The sequence below is a fragment of the Pleurodeles waltl genome, chromosome 2_1 (assembly GCF_031143425.1).
Source record: "Pleurodeles waltl isolate 20211129_DDA chromosome 2_1, aPleWal1.hap1.20221129, whole genome shotgun sequence".
Lineage (NCBI taxonomy): Eukaryota > Metazoa > Chordata > Amphibia > Caudata > Salamandridae > Pleurodeles > Pleurodeles waltl.
The window spans coordinates 724019318-724037898 of record NC_090438.1 but is presented as its reverse complement, the minus strand read 5'-3'; positions in this window follow the sequence as shown (position 1 = coordinate 724037898).

The window sequence follows — 18581 nt, the reverse complement described above, 5'->3', positions numbered from 1 at the left end:
CTCCGTCCAACTGATGAATTCAGACTCCGTAGTGTCGCCCTCCAGGACCATGTGGGATGCAGCTCCCTCGTGCTCCGTTGCCACTGCTCCTCCGCCTGATGATGCTAATGCACACAAGAACAGGGAGACCACAAAAAGGGGGGGGGGAGACAGAAGAAAGACATGTTGAGTGCATGCATTACCGCTACCGTTGGCGGACACGACAGACACAGAAGCCCCCTGCACTACACCGCGCTCTTGGGCTCCACTGTTCAATTTCTGGGAACTGGCCTACAAGGCTATGGACGACCTCTGCACACATAGATGACACAGGGGCAAGACTACCTGTACTTGGCACTCTACAGAGGTGGGCTGGGGTGCCACATGGCCTGACATACGGAGGGGCCTTGCCTACGGAACTCGCCCTGGCCTAGGGAAACCCACAGCCCTCTTCCCCCACCCAGACACCTCCACTGCGCGCAAAGTCAGCAGAATGAGAGTGTACTCAACCCCTTGTGTCTGCAGTGAAGCCCTTAAGTGTCCATCCAACTCCGGGTAGGCCACCGCCAGGATCCTGAACATCAGGGGGGTCATGGTGCGACGAGCACCCCTCCCACGTTGGGAGGCCATCCACAGCTGAGCCTCCGCCGTCTTCTTGCTCCAGCGGCGAATGTCCTCCCATCTTTTCCAGCAGTGGGTGCTCTGTCTGTGGTAGACCCCCAGGGTCCGGACGTCCTTGGCGATGGCACGCCAAATATCTTTCTTCTAGTGGGCGCTGACCTACATGAAATGTACAGGGGAAAAAGAGATGTTATTACCAACTATCCCATCGAAGTGATTGGCCCCCATCCCTACCCTTGCCATGTGGCACATGCATTCACCGTCTTTCATGCACGCAGCACTCTCCCCCCTTCCTTCTTACATCCAGCCCTCTCCACACAGGCATAGCCCATAGAGAATGCTCCAGGTGTACTTACCAGTTTGTCTGGAGGACAGTAGAGTAGCGTGTACTGGGGGAGGACCCCATCCACGAGTTTCTCCAACTCCTCCGATGTGAAGGCAGGGGCCCTTTCCCCAGACACTCGAGCCATTGTATCTTCCAGACCGAGGTCACAGCAGCACTTGCAGTGTAGGTCCTCTCCTGTCAAAGATCAGGTATCGAGTGATTGAACAGATAGAAAATGGCGGTCACGTCCACGGCGGTGCGTACCGTCACCGCCGGCGTACATCGCCATTGGCTCCTGGGACCCATAGGGTCCAATGTTAACCAATGCAGCATTGCACCGCGGTCTTCGGACGCCTACCGCGACGGTGTACAATGTCAGCGCAGTTACCTCACATCCCATTGTCCCACTTTACAGGTCAGGCAGCCGCCATTTCAGGGGCCCACATGGCTTCATTTCCAACTGCGTCACTCATACCTAGGCCCAGACTCAACACACATACAGGCCACCTTTTGTGTATGATAGGTGTTCTGTGTAAACTGTGGGTACGTACCTCTGAGTTGTTTGACTCTGTGATCGCTGTTGTCCTTCATAGGCACCGTCTACTGGGACATGTGAGGAGATGGCGGCATCCTCCGGTGTACCGACCATTGGTGGACCTGTCGACAATGGAGGAGCGACATTTGATTATCACCTACAGGCTTGACTGTGCCACAATCAAGGAACTGTGTACCCAGTTGGAGCCAGACCTGATGTCAGCAATCCGCCATCCCACAGGAATCTCCCCTCAAGTGCAGGTGCTGTCAGTGCTCCATTTCCTTGCAAGTGGTTCCTTTCAGATAACAGTGGCCATGGCTTCAGGGATGTCCCAGCCTATGTTTTCCAACGTATTGTCCAGAGTGTTGTCTGCCCTTCTGAAACACATGCGGAGCTACATTGTTTTCCCTCAGGTGGAGGATTTGCCTTCAGTGAAAGGTGATTTTTATGCCCTGGGACACATCCCCAACATCATAGGTGCCATTGATGGGACACATGGGGCTTTGGTACCCCCCCACAGGAGTGAACAGGTGTACAGAAACCGGAAGAGTTATCATTCTATGAATGTACAGATGGTATGTTTGGCAGACCAGTACATCTCCCATGTGAATGCCAAGTTCCCTGGCTCAGTGCATGACGCCTACATCCTGCGGAATAGCAGCATCCCTTATGTGATGGGTCAACTCCAGAGGCACCGTGTGTGGTTATTAGATGAGCACCTGGAAGCAAGTCAGTGGGAATGGTTGTCTGGGTCTGGGGATATCCCTCCAGGTTAGTGCGTGTCTAATAGTTGTCCCTCACCATTTGCAGGTGACTCTGGTTACCCCAACCTGTCATGGCTACTGACCCCAGTGAGGAATCCCAGGACAAGGGCAGAGGAACGCTACAATGAGGCCCATGTGCGAACTAGGAGGGTGATCGAGCGGACCTTCGGCCTCCTGAAGGCCAGGTTCAGGTGCCTCCATATGACAGGTGGATCCCTATTCTACTCACTAAAGAAGGTGTGCCAGATCATCGTGGCCTGCTGTATGCTTCATAACTTGGCTTTGCGATGACAGGTGCCTTTTCTGCAGGAGGATGGTCCAGATGGCGGTGTTGTTGCAGCTGTGGAGCCTGTGGACAGTGAAGACGAGGAAGCAGGGGAAGAAGACATGCACAACAGGGACTCATTGATCCAGCAATATTTCCAGTGAGACACAGGTAAGAATACAGAGCTGCCTACTACATATACTTTAACACTACTACCTTTCTACTGTCTGTCGTTTTCACCCAGTGTATGGTCACTGAGTTGTCACTTTCCCTTACGATTTCACAGAAGTGGGTCCCACTGTGTGACATCTGCTTAGATTCCTCATGGACTAGAGCTGTGTGACATAGGTATGTTGACATGAAACTTGAAAGAGCATTTTGTCACTGTAATTGCTAATACACTATTTCGAAATCACAGACAGACTCCAGATTGTTTTGTGATGGCGGAGGAATGTCCATGGCAGAGTCCAGTCTATTAGTCTCACAAGTGCATTGCCCATATGGGCATAGGAAGTGGAGCTGGGGCAGTTTCAGTATGGACAGGGTGACAAAGTGGGACAGTAGGATGACAATCAGGGTGGTCTCATTTTTTGGCGGGGGTCTTGGCATCGTGCTCTGTCTTTGTCCTGGATCTCAGGGACCGTTTGCGGGGTGGTTCTCCCTCTGCAGGGGGCTGGTGTGGTGGTCCTGTGGCGGTGCCTCCTGTCCACTTGCGCCGGCGGAGGTGGTGGGCAGTTCATCGTCCATGCTAGTGTTAGGGGCCCCTTGTAGTGTCACAGTGTCCCTGCTGGTGTTCACAAGTTCCTTCAGCACCCCTACGATGGTGCCCAGGGTGGAGCTAATGGTTCTGAGTTCCTCCCTGAAGCCCATATACTGTTCCTCCTGCAGGCGCTGGGTCTCCTGAAACTTGGCCAGTACCGTTGCCATCGTCTCCTGGGAGTGGTGGTAGGCTCCAATGATGGAGGAGAGGGCCTCGTGGAGAGTGGGTTCCCTAGGCCTGTCCGCCCCCTGTCGAAGAGCAGCCCTCCCAGTTCCCCAGTGTGCCTGGGCCTCTGTCCCCTGGACCGTGTGCCCACTACCACTGCCCCCAGGTCCCTGTTGTTGTTGGGGTGGTGGGTTATCCTGGGTTCCCTGTAGTGGTGGACACACAGCTGATTGACGTGTCCTGGGGACGGAGGTATGGGCCCGCTGGGTGGGTGCTGTGCTGGTGTTTCCAGAGGGTGGAAGGTCTGTAGTGGCCTGTGACTGGGTGATGGGAACCGACTGTCCCGAGGTCCCCAATGGGCCGGGCTGGTCATCTAGATCCAGTTGGACAGAGGTGCTGTCATCACTGTGGGCCTCTTCTGATGGTGGTGTGGACATGTGTGGACCCTCCTGTCTGGTGACGTTGGGTAGGGGTCCTGCAGGGGTATAAAAGGATGGTTATTACATCTGTGTGTGTCATGGTGTACAATGGGTGGGTGACCGTGTACCCCAGTGCTTGCATTCCTGTGTGAGACCTTGTGTGAGGATGGTTTACGGGGTTGTATGGGTATGTGCAGTGGGCATTCTTTAGTGATGGGTGTCCATGCTTTGTTTTGCATGCAGGGCTTGGTGTTGGGATGGGTGGTTTGTGATATTGGGCCATATGTGAGGAGTTGGGGTGCAGGGGGTGAGGATGAGGGTGGGTGTATGTGATAGCATGCAGGTAGGGTGAGGGTTGTAATAGCTAAGATTTGACTTACAAGAGTCCATTCCTCCACCTACTCCTGCGAGGCCCTCAGGATGCAGAATCTCCAAGACCTGCTCCTCCCATGTTGTTAGTTGTGGGGGAGGAGGTGGGGGTCCGCCGCCAGTCCGCTGAACCGCCAGGTGGTGTCTTGAGACCACGGAACGCACCTTCCCCGTAGGTCGTTCCACCTCTTCCTGATGTCCTCCCGATTTCTTGGGTGCTGTCCCACTGCGTTTACCCTGTCCACTATTCTTCGCCATAGCTCCATCTTCCTTGCAATGGAGGTGTGCTGCACCTGTGATCCGAATAGCTGTGGCTCTACCCGGACAATTTCCTCCACCATGACCCTGAGCTCCTCCTCCGAGAACCTGGGATGTCTTTGCTGTGCCATGGGGTGGTGTAGGTGATGTGTGGGGTGGAGTGTGTGGTGATATGTGTGCTGATATGTAGTGGTGTGTTGTGTGAGGTGCGTGGAAGTTCTGTGGGTGATGGTGTTGTGTGCCTGTGGATGCTGTTGTTCTTGCTGGTGCTCTCTCTCTGGCCTTCTCTCTGTAATTGTGGTCGTAGGGGTTTGTGGGTGATGTGGGTGTGTGTTTTATATTGTATTGGGTGTGTGGGAGTGGTGTGTGTATGTGTATCAGGTGTGTGTATTTTGAATTGTCCAATGTGGTAGTGTTTTGTAAGAGTGTGTGTATTTTGAGCGCAGCGGTGTGTACCGCCAATGGAATACAGCGGTTGAAAGACGGCCGCGTGGATTCGTATGTCGTGATAGTGTGGGCGTATTTCTGTTGGTGTGACGGTGGAGGTTTTGTTTTCGCCAGTTTATCACTGACCTTTGGTGTGGCGGGCTTGTGTGGGTATCTGAATTTTGGTGGATTCTGAAATGTGGGTCATAATAGCTGTGGCGGAATTCTGCTGTGGCGGCGGTGTGTTGGCGGTCTTCTGCACGGCGGTATGCGTCTTTTACCGCCAATGTTGTAATGACCGCCCTACTAGTGTATTGGTCTTTGAAGTCCTATTAGTAACCATGGTTACTTGAGCCACATTTTTTTTACAGATTGCTTAAAAATGGCACCCCTTGTTACTTATTAATACATGCTTTTAGTAAGAAGTGCTGACACCTTCCCTTTTAATTCTTATCAGCGATGTCTACATTTGCTGGTATAGTCACTGGAAAGTTCAACCTACTTGCTGTGAAGTCCAGGTTCCATTACGGAGGTAAGTTGTCATTCTAGTGTGCATTTAAATAAGGCAGTCTCTTAGCTGTTTTATAAAATGAAGCTTGATTTTTATCTCCACCTGTAGTAATGCTGAACAATTCCTTTGCAAGTAAATATTTACCATTTCTATGACACATGAAATTCTTCCTTGCTTTCTACATTCAACACTGTTAAAAGTGCAAACTCATCCAAGAAATGTTAGGCACATAGGGAGTGCCACCTTGAGGATTCTATGCAAGGAGTTAACTGAATGTAAAAGAGAGGAGAATGTCCACAATTCCAGAAGTGGAGTAATCTGTAGCATCCAAATGGGAGGTCCCATGAAAGCTGCATCAAATAGAGAGATTATCACAAAGCAGGATACTAGGTGCAAATCCTGAAACCACAAGTCAGATCCTTAAAGACAGAGCTGCAGCCTGTCAATCTATGACTCCCCTAACTGGTGCTGGAACTAGTGTCCTTAGCCAGACCACACTCCTCAAATGGACCCATCCCGGATTCACACAATCACATATCATTTACATGCCTATTTACCTGTCTTCCTGGTAGATGTATGATGAAGGTCTCTTTTGTACAGCACTTTTCATGCAATCTGCCTGGTTCTTTTGATCAAATGTCCCTGAACTATCCATCTTTTTTCACAACCTCATATTGAAATTCATTGTGGGACCTTTCCAACTTCCCCTATAAAATGACTAGCGGTGGGAGGTGAGCTCCACTCTCCTGGCGGAGTTATCAGCGTTTTTCACACTCCACACTCTGCCGTAGTGTGGAGTTTGACAAAAAACTTTGCTAACCCTGCCAGCAGTGCAGAGCTCACTGGAAAGTGGAGGCCTGCCTGGCTTTGCTCTCTGCCGGTCAGTGTCAAGCTGCTGCCTCCCTCCTTGTACTGTCCTCAGCAGCCAGGGAGCGTGGGGCAGAGGGTGCTGTCTCTATGTGCCCCAGAGACACTGGGAAAGGGCACTGTTTACATATGGGGGGGTGCTTGGAAAAAAGGAAACTTGTAGTCAGGGAGCTCCACAGAAAAGAACAGCCTGTCTCCCCAGAGACCCTGAACTTTCTCAGGGACTCTTGGGTGACAGGTTCTTTTCCGTGGAGCTCTGATTGAAAGTTTTCTTTTTTCTGAGCACAGACCCATCCCCCCTGCAACATATGGAATAATGTCCAGGCAAGTGGGCACTGGGCCTGGATATTATTTGCATTTGTGACGAGGCAAAAAGGAAACAAGCAGTGAGAGCTCAAAGGAAAGTGTCTGTCTCCACAGAGTCCCGGGTATACAGTGCAGAGGCCAGCAGGGAGAGCTGGTGACCAGGTGAGCAATGGGCAGTTGATGAAGGGACATGTGCATGTACTTACTTGTGCCCAATCTCGGAAGCGCTAAGCAGGGTCGGGCTGCCGGACCCTGCTTAGCCCTTCCGAGATCGGGCACATATTTGGCCAGGCATGTGACATTACACCGCACACTGAACTCTGAGGAATTCACACGTTTTTTTTTACCAACTCTGTGGAATTCCGCAGAGTACAACTGCGTGTGTTTCACCCAGCCCTAAAAATGACATTTAAATTCTATGAATTGTTTCCCATTGTTGTAGGCCTTAAAATGTTTAGCACACACTGCTCGCCAAATATCCTTCCATGTACTTCAAGCTCTCTGTAAAGGGTGGCGTTAGGATACTCCACAATTTATAAAATAGACAAGTTTACTAACTTTACTTGAGGTAAAGTGTATCATTTTGGGCCTTCTTGGTGTGATGATTTCCTGATGCATAAGGTCCTAGGTAGGACATCCTTCAGCAGAAAAAATGCTGGGTGTGTGGGATGAACATCCACCACCTCATGAAATCGGTATGGGAGGGAGGGCTCTAGACTGAGGCAAGCTTATTCTTTAAAAAACTTTTCATTTTATAAAGCTTCAACAGTTTTATGAAATACAGATGCGAGCCAGTTGACTTTACAACTTTACACCAACATATTCCTTCACATAGAATCACACGGTGTGCATCGTGAATATCGGAACCAGAAAATTAATGGCACGGAATATTGAGGACATAATATTGAATATGAAATATTGACCGTTAAGTACAGATTTTCTATGCCTTACTCCACATATATGTACCGATCTGATATATATATCTTCAGAGTATGTAGGTGTGGGGTTAGGAATATTAACTCTGTACTTTCCTATATGCACTTACCTTTAAATATTCTGTCCTCTGTACTCTTGTACCATGATATTTTAGGAGCTGATATTTAATAGTACAACCAAATCTACCAATAATAACAAAAAGAACTAAAAGGTATTGTCTGCTTCAAAACCTTGCATACTGTACTTTTTTACCTGCAAGTATTTGGCAAAAAATCCATCTATAGTCCATAGCTTTAATGTTTGTTCATAGCTGAGTGCCATGCCCCGCTAAAAATATACTCCTGGCCACAGGCCTGTGCATAGTTTGTCAACCCTGTCAGATGATTTGGTTCTTCATTGCCATATAATTCCAGTTGCACAGCATATAGGACAACTGCACCCCAAAGACACCCTCCTGGTCAGCGTCTGCTGCCCTCCCCAGCTCCTCTGGATGCTGCTGCCTTTGCCTTCTGACTGGGATGAACTATCGCTCTTCCACTCTTGCTTTTTCTGCCTTTTTTCACTCATTTTTCCTCTTCTTTTTCACTATTTTTTTCCTGTTTCTTTTCCTTTCTCCCACACTTTCCTCTGCCCCCCTTCCACTGGGAAACTCCTTTTCCCACCCTCCCGCCTCCCAGCTGACCGCTCACCAGCCCCCTCTCCTTCTTAAAGGCGGCCGCACCACTACACTCCAAAGGCAAGCCTGTCTTTGCCAGTCCGCGTCTGGACTGCGCCCAGGGCCAGAAACCCTGCATCTCCATTAAACCACCCCCTGACCTGCATCCGCAACAATGCAAAGACCCTCCTCCGCCTCAGCACCTGACGTCTCAGCAGCTGCTGCATCATCTCCCCCAAGAACACCCACAGACCTTTCACCTGCAGGAACTGCAACTTCAGCATCAGCCTCAACAAGCTGAAGGTACTCTCTGCACACATAGATACCAACAACCTCCACAACCCCATCAACTGCTTGCTCCCGAACATCTGCTCCCTCCACAAGCACGCCACCGAACTCTGGGATTTGATTGACACCACCCGACTGAACATCGCCTTTGCAAGCAACTAACCTCATCGCTCGCCAAATCCTTCCCTCCGATGACTCCAACACAGCAGTGTGCAATCTCAACGCATTGATCACCGAATGCACTACAACTCTAGCCCCTCTTCGGCTGACATTGGCCAAATGCGTACTTAAGGAAGCCAGCTGGTTCACCCCCCAACTCCAAGAATCAAAGCGAATCCGCAGTCGTTTAGAGAAAAAATGAAGGAACAGCCAAACCAGTGAAGACCTCGCCTCATTCAGAGCCACTACCGCCACCCACAGCTGAAAAATCAAGAACGCTAGGAAGAACGCAGTACAGGAGCGCATCATATCCTCCGCACACAACTCTAAGGAACTCTTCTCAGTTCACAGATCCTCCCTTTGAAGCCACCAGCATCCCCCTTCACACGACCTCTGCAAAAAACTTGCCATCTTTTTCCACCGCAAGATCCATGACATCTACAACAGCTTCCTCCTGGAAAATCATGGCACCGGAACCTGTGACTGAGCCTCCCCCCCAGAACCCATCCACAGAGGAAACAGTCAGCATCATGAACAGCACCCACTCCGGAGCCCCCATGGATGCGTGCCCGCATCACATATACATCAGAGTAAGTGCATCCATTGCCCCCAAGCTCCAGAACACAATTAACTGCTCCATCAACACTGGCATCTTTCCTGAGGACTGGAAACATGCCGGAATACACCCTCTCCTTAAGAAACCTTCGGCCGACCCACCAGAACTAAAGAATTTTTGACCCATCTCGCTGCTACCCTACCTCGCCAATGTACTGGAGAAAGCAATCAAAGTACAACTATGGAATTTCATCGAGGTCACTAGCTCCCTGGACAGCTCCCAGTCCGGCTCCCACAGCAACCACAGCACAGAGACAGCCCTCCTGGCAGCCACCAACGACATCCCATTATTCCTAGACCGCGACCACACCGCAGCACTCATACTCCTCGACCTCTCAGCAGCTTTCCACACGGTCTCCCACAGCACCCTGCACACCAGACTCCACGACATATGAATCTGCGAAAGAGCCCTGGATTGGATCCACTCCTTCCTCTCCGGGAGGACGCAGAGGGTCAGACTCCCGCCCTACATATCAAGACCTACAGGAGTCAACTGCAGAGTCCCCCAAGGATCCTCACTAAGCCCAACACTGTTCAACATATACATGGCCCCTCTTGCAGCCATTGTCAGAAGCCATGGTATGAACATCGTGTCATGTGCCGATGACACACAACTCATCATTTCCCTCGTCAAAAGGAACTTCCACTCAGGAATGGAAGTTGCCCTCTGGATGAGAGAAAGCTGCCTGAAGCTCAACTCCGACAAGACGGAGCTCATCATCTTTAGAAATGCATCCTCAGTTTGGAACGACTCCTGGCGGCCCACATCCCTCAGCCCCCCCTGCACCAACTGAGCACGCCCGCAACCGAGGCACCATCCTTGACTAATCCCTATACATGACCCGCCAGTTAAACTCAGTTGCTTACTCCTGCTGGCACACACTCTACAAACTTCGGAAGATCTTCAGATGGATCCCAGCAGACTGTCGCAGGACAGTCACCCACGCCTTAGTCACAAGCAAGCTTGACTGCGGCAATGCCCTCTACGCCGGCACCTCAACTAGAAACATCAAAAAACTACACCTCATCCAGAACACCACCGCCAGACTCATTCTGGACCTCCCACACCAAGAACACATCTCCCAACACCTGAGACCCTCCACTGGCTACAGGTCGAGAAGCAAATCACCTTAAGGCTACTCACCCACACATATAAGGCCATACACAATGCAGAACCAGCCTACCTGAACCACCGCGTCTCCTTACACACCCCCGCCAGATCCCTCCGCTCCGCCCAGATGGCCCTGGCCACCATCCCTCGCATCAGCAAAACCACCACCAGAGGACAATCCTACACCTACATTGCACCAATGAGCTGGAAAAACCTCCCCCTGCACCTCAGACAAAGCCAGTCGCTCACCATCTTCAGGAAGAACCTCAAGACATGGTTCTTTGGAAGAGGCCCTCCCTTCCCCCAGCACCTTGAGACCCTCAGGAGTGAGTAGCCACGCTTTACAAAAACTGATTGATTGATCGATTGATCTTCATTTTTTAACTCAGGCAAAGTGCCCCAACGAAACTGGAAAATGACAAACTGCAATGTCAATCCATTGCTCAGATCATTATCAGATCATTAAATGCAAGAGGTTACGAGCAAAAGTAAAAAAACAGAGAAGAGGTTTCACAGGGTAACCATTCTGTAACACATCATGTAAACAGGCACTGAGAAGAGCCAACCATGAGAGCATGAGGAACCTGGAAGAAACGAATATGCAAAAGAAAATTAGCAGGCACATATCACAGGACAGAATGTGGGGCATATTTAGAAGGCAAATATACCTGACAACTATAACAGATTAGGCAGAACCTTTAGGAATTCAGTAGGCTCTGATAAGGAGGAAGGACTGAGGGCAAACAAGTTACAAAGGATCAAAAGTCATGAAGGAGGGAGACACAACAGATAATCATAGACAAAAGAAGTATAACAACTGTTAAAATGCAAGCAAAGAAAAGAGACCTAAGAATCAAGTATTAAAGCATTCTATTGATAGCTTAACATCACCTAAGACACTCATACCCAGGTGATAAATGGACACTGTCAACTGTTATCAGGTTGTAACTTAAAGAGGTAATAATGCAGTTAAACATGTGAGTGAGCCAAAGCAAATAACGTGTCTGTTATTTTGCATGATTTACCTCATTTATTAATTTTAACGATTCATAAGACTATGAATTGTACAATACAGGACTATGAATTTTACCATCATAAACAGTTGGAATAGTAGAAATGGCCAGGAACCATCTTACTACACAATTTTAGCCAGAGTCGGACTGGGGTATAAATTAGACTGTGGCATCAAAATAAAAGTGCCCCTCATTAGCAAAACAGATAGCTTAAAAAGTATCCCACATTTGCAAATCATGCCAATTTTGAACTTGGAAAGGCACACTATGGGGGTCATCACGAGTTTGGTGGTCGTAGGACTGTCATGTTGGTGGTGGCAGTCGTACCGCCCACAGGCTGGTGGAGAAGACCGCTAAATTATGACCATGGCGGTCTTCCCAACAGAACACAGGCACCACCAAAGAGGTCAAGCCATCACGGATGATGGTAGCCACCTTCAGGCCGGCGGAGAACATGTTACGAGGCTGCGAACCACCACGGAAACCCTGGCGGAAACCAACTCTATGAAAGGAGACACTCATCTCCAGGAACACATACTCGTCTGGAGCCGCCATGGAACCAGAACTACACGTCTTTCCGCTGCTCACCCAATGACTTCGGAATCAACGACGACGACACCAACTGTGAGTACACACATTTTCCTGTCACTGTCGTAAAATGTCAAAGTACCTATGCACACACAACATACACACCCGGGACGTTACCACACACACATTACTTCACACTGGTATGCACACTCACATACTGCTGCATACACACATGCACATTCAACTACACACACTACGCCCATCACACACACACACACATACAAGGAGAAAACACACAACATCATCCAGATACACAGCAGTGGCACACACAGCAATTCACAACACCACCACTACTGCAACAACACAAAAGCACCCTTAATAACATACAATACACACCTCTACATCGCAATTCAATCATACAGCACATTGTTACAACTCCAGAGACAAGTACACACAATCAGACATCCAAACAACGAGCCATAACACATACCCCACAAACACACATCACAACAGTTCACACATGCCAATACCCACACGCACACAGTATAACCACACGAATGCACACAACACTGCAAATTACACGTGTCAACACAAACACTACACAATACCAATACAATTACATGTTCCCAACATTCATATGCCCATCACACAACACACCCATCACTGGGGGGACAAATGCCATGCACAAAACCACACTTCCAGGTCAGACACAACTGGTAGCACAACCACCACTCACACACAAATGCTTACACACAAACAATATCAGCCAACTGCAAAACTGCCTTAAGAAAAGAAATGCAAGACAAAGATGAACCAACAACAGGTTGGCCCTGATAATTATAAAAAAAACATAAATACATATATAAATACATATACATATAAATATATATATATATATATATATATATATATATATATATATATATATATATATATTATGTACAAAGGCGATAGGCCAGTCCAAAATGTCCAAATGCTAAATGCACAAAATGCACGTTTGTGCCCCAACTTGACCCCTGATTGCCATGTAATCTCCACTGGTTGGGGCATCAAGGGGGCAAGCAGGCACCTCAGGGATTGGGGGTGGGGGGATTGGGCTTAGGTTTTGGGGGATCCTTGGGTTTGAGCTTGGGGGCTTTGGTTGAGGCTTAGGGGAGGATTGGGAGCTCTTAGGAGGGGTCAACTTCTTGGCGGGGGAAGTGCATGGGAACTTGCAATGGGGGTAGGGGAGGTCTTGGAGGTGGGAGGGCTGGACTTGGGGAAGGACACTGATTGTCTAGGGGTATCACAGGGTGGGAGAGAAGTAGGGAAAAGGGAAAACTCTGAGAAGAAATGCTTCTTACTCACACGGAGCGGGTCATGGCAAAAGGATTTTGGAGTGGAGGAGGAGGTAGTACTTGTAAGAGGTGCCTTGATGGATATTTTGGGTGCATGTGTGAGCGAGGTATACTTGTGGGTGGTGGATGTCTGTTGCGTGGGCTTTTATGTGTCTTGGGGGGAGGGGTGGTGGAGGTGCTGGGAGATGCCGTGGTGGATGGGTGACTGTCTGTTGGGGTGGTGACTGCAGGCATGCTGGATGTGCTGCATCTAGGTGTGTCTGTAGTTGTGGTGCCTGTGGATATGGTGACTGGGTTGGATGTCTGAGGGTCTGCTACTGTGCTGACTGTGGGTAGGATAGGAGTTGTGGCTGGATCAGTTAATGTGGGTGTGGTGTCTGTGGGTATGTCAGCTGTAGTGTCTGAGGTGCTGGGGTGGTGAGGGTGTCAATGCAGGAAGTGACTGTTCCTTTGTGTGCAGGTGAGTGTTATTTGAGTGCATGCCATGGTGGGTCTTGTTGTTCTTGCATTTATCTGAGCTACCTTTGGATGGTGAGGTGGATGCATGCTGGTCTGTCTGTGCATTTTGGCTGGGTTTTGGAATTGGGATTTGGGTTTCAGAAGAGGAAGGTGGAGGGGGGACAGAACCACAAAGGGTGACTGGCTGCCATCAGTGTGGAAGCCAGAGCTTGAAATGATCTCTGTAAGCCTGCCAGTGCACTGTGAATGCCCTCCAGGAGGAATGCATTACTCTGCTGGCCTTGGGCTGCCAGTCCCTTGATGACATTCATGATGGTCGACTGACTCTGAAAGATGGACCTCAGGTGGTCAACAGCCTCCTCACTGATGGCAACAGGGCTGACTGGAGCAGGGGCAGAGGTGCCTGCGGTGAAGGAGATGCCCACCCTCTGTGGTGAGCAGAGACGGATAACTGGGTGGGGAGCTACAGGGAGGTGGTGGTAGAAAGGGGGGTGGTGGACAAAGATGGTGCTGGGGTAGTTCCAGAAGGGTCCACCACTGCCAGGGAGTGTCCACTGGAGGAGGATTCTGGAGATGATATTCTGGTCTCCCCGTGGCACTTCCCTCACCCTCCGGGCCATTGGGTCCCTCGCTGTCGGTGGTCTCAGTAATCTGGGTCCCATGGCCGGCAGCTTCCCCACTTACCTGTGCTGCGTCCCCTTCGCTTGCCGGTGCTGATGCACACAAACGGGGGGAGAGAGAGAGAGAGAGAAAGGTTTATCACATTCTTCACATACACACATATCAACATGCACAACTGTAGGTAGGCATCTCCTAACCAGGGAATCCCATATGGAATACCACAATCCGACGTCATGTCACAACATATCACTGCTACCCACCCCTTCATGTCATATCCCTCGCCGTTATTATGATCCATGTGAGGTACCACAACTGGAACATTCCATCTATTCACCTGTAAACCCATGTCAGCATGCACCTCATGCCCTTGCTAAATCTAAACAACCGTCCTTATCCAGGTAATTTATCTCCTATCACATAGGCAACAGCAATTGCCAGAAAACACAATATCATGCATGTTCACATTTAACTACTGACATGTCCATGTCGATAAGGAATGTACCATGGTGGTAAAGACAACTCAATTGACTAACTACACAGCTCCTGCCATTGCTATCACATGGCTCGCTGAACCCTCGGTACATATCTTGCACTATGGATACAATCCATGATGAAGACTCAACATGTGGCAGTCCCACTCAGGTGCCATCTGAATCTGACAATACATTTCCGGAGACCAAGTAGATCACTTACATGTGTCTAATCCTAGAGGCCTACTTGCAGTCTCCATACACAGATACTCCACAACACACTATAAATGCATGTACGACAACAGTGGCCTACCTAGCACACGTGATACACCCACTGACAATTACAGAGAGCACTGTAACCAGAACTAAATATAGGGCAGCAAACTAATACCTATTAGGCCAACTTTTATTCCACCTGACATGCATATACAGAGCCACCACATGTCAACATGCCTAAACCCACATCACTCATACCAATCCCCACATGTGAATACTACTACCATAGGTCCACACAACACACATATCCCACTGAGAACAAATGTACACATGATGCACACACATGGACCCATACGACTGTCATTAAACTTACAGCATATGCCACAACTACAACACCTGTATGATAAATAGTGCTAGAGCTAAACAATGACATCTCATAGTAAGAAGTGACCCCCTAGCATGTCCTGTTCAACCTGTCCACATTAGCTAGGCAAAGGGCAACAAGGACTGTCCCACTCTACAAGATCTGACACCAAGTAACCATTGTGACATGGGATATTACCACATGATGCACTAGTGTTGGTAGGGCATTGGCAAATATTGCATGGACATTGCACTTTGTCTATGGGTAGGCCTGCCAAATCACTTACCTCAACTGAAACAAAACCACTGGGACACTAGTGATTAGATTACATTTCAATGGCTTGGAAATGCATGGGTAGGCCATGTGTACATGATCAAACTCCCATATTGGATGTCCTTCAGTTACAACCTTTACATACCGCATAATTTGCACATGAAGGGACAATGAGGACATCACCACTAACCCATATGTAGTGTTCACATCTGCCTATACCTGTTGACTGAATGAGATGCCAGACTTACATGGAGTCAACATCTGTACCAGGACAAAAGCTAACTAGGCCTTGTCCCACACATGTCTGGCACACTGTAACAAATACAGATGACGTACATAGAGCTACGTCCTCATATATTCGGATATACAGACCAGCATATACTAGACAGGTAGGATGAAACAGCAGCCTACAGACCTATATACACCTGGGTGGAGTGACACATGTGGCACTGGCCAGTGTACATCTCCATGTGCAGACATAGATGTACTTAGACACACCTGACCTGAAGGTACACATGCGCTAGCCTAGGGCCAGATGTCCATCTCTTTGCCATGCAAATAGAGTACAATGTATTCCCAGTTGTCTACATACATGGAACACCTACTACAGTGTCTCAGCTGCTAAAGTGTGACAACAAGCACCAAACTATCAGAGCAAATTACATGGGTTCTGTGAGTACTTACAACCTTGTGGCTGCTGTGCTGCCCTCAAATGCCCATCTACCTCAGGATAGGCAACTGCCAAAATGCAGACGATTAGGGAGCTCAGGGTCCAACGGGCACCCCTTCCTCATTGGGAGGATATCCCCAGCTGGTTGGGTCAAGTTTTGATAGGAAAATAAGTTTAGAAAGAGAGGGACGGGTAGGTGTAGTAGGTATGGGAGTGGAGGAAGAGGTTGTGGTTGTAGGAGTTTGAAGTCTGCTGTCTTTGGGTGCAGGTGCTTGGGCTGGAGGCTATCGTGAGGTGTATGGCTGTTGGGTGGGTGGCTGCCTGCGTTTGTGTAGCTTGGAAGAGGGGGTGACAGACACACTGGGAGAGGACACAGGGGACGTGTGAATGGTAGTGGGGGTGGTGACTGCACGTGTGCGGGGGGTTCGGGTGTGTGTGCTGGTGATGGACATAGTGGCTGAAGATGTTGTGCATGCAGGTGTGAGTGGAGATGTGACAGGGAGGGAGGAGGGAGACGAGGAGGAGGGGGACACAGTGGAGGCAGTGGGTGTTGGTATGTCTGCATGTGGATGTTGCTTGTGTGAATGCTTGTGTGATGTGTGGTGCTTATGTCTGTCTGAGCTTCCCTTGGGTGTTGAGGTGTGTGCAGGTGGGTCTGATGGTGTGTCTGGGATAGGCAGAGGTACAGGGGATTGGGTATGGCTCATTAATACATTTCAATTTGCATGTAAGCCAATGTGCAGCAATGAGGCAGGAATCAGTAAATATCTATAGGCTGTACTGTATATGCCAGAAGTTCTACACATCCTCTACATATGTTAGGTGTCAGGTAATATGCAATGTATAATAGATGTGTGAATACAGCATAAATCATAGTATACTCCCGTCTCTCAATACAGCAATACTGCCATGAGGAGAATGAGACACCCACCAGTGTATCATTCACTAGTAGACCTTGAAACCATGGAGGACAGGCATGTCGTACAGACATATCATCTGAATCGTCTGACCATAATGGAACTTTGTACTCAGTTGGAGCCAGATCTGATGCCTGCAATTCACAATCCCTATGGGATACCTCCCATCATTCAAGTCTTGTCAGTGCTACACTTCCTGGCCACAAGGTCCTTTCACAATACAATGGCTTTAACAGCTGGGATGTTTCAGCCCATGCTCAGTCTTGTGTTGAAGGATGGACTGTGTGCGTTGTTGAAACACCTAGACACTATGGTGGTCATTCTGACCTCGGCGGTAAAAGGCGCCTACCGCCGGTCAGAAATCCTCCATAATCCCGCCGCGGTCGCGGTAATCCGCCACGGTCATTCTAACCCGCAGCAGCCAAACCTCCGAAAATCCGACAGCCACAACAGACCGCCAGACCAGCGGTCGGCGGAAAAGTGGAGGTGACCAAACCTCCACCGTCACGCCAACAGAAATACGCCCATGCCATTACGACCCACGAATCCACGCGGCGGTCTTTCAAACGCGGTTTTCCATTGGCGGTACACCCCGCCGCGGTCAGAATACACACAAACTAACAAAACTCAGCCACATTGGACGATTTGAATTCCACACACCTGATACACATACACACACCACTCCCACACACACAATACAATATAAAACACACACCCACATCACCCACAAACCCCTTCGACCAAAATCCAAAAAGAAGCACTGAGAGACACAGCAGCGATCACAGAACACCATCACACAGAGGCACACTGCACCATCACCCACACAATATCCACACACAAAACAACACACACCACCACACTCAACACACTTAACTACACATACTCCACCCCACACATCATACACACCACTCCATGGCACCCCAAAGACACCCCCGCTTCTCAGACGAAGAACTCAGGGTCATGGTGGAGGAAATCGTTCGGGTAGAGCCCCAGCTCTTCGGCACACAGGTCCAATACACCAGCATTGCCCGGAGGACGGAGCTATGGCAGAGGATTGTCGACAGGGTCAACGCTGTGGGACAGCACCCCAGAAATCGGGAAGACATCAGGAAGTGATGGAACGACCTACGGGGGAAGGTGCGTTCCATGGTATCCAGGCACAACATCGCCGTGCAGAAGACTGGCGGAGGACCCCCACCTCAACCCCCACAATTTACAACATGGGAGGAGGAAGTCTTGAACATCCTGCATCCTGACGGCCTCGCAGGAGTCGGCGGAGGAATGGATTCTGGTAAGTTGAAGCTTCAATACTGCTTCCCCCCCACCTGCATGCCAAATCATACCCCAACCCTCACCCCCATCCTCGAACCCCACCCTCA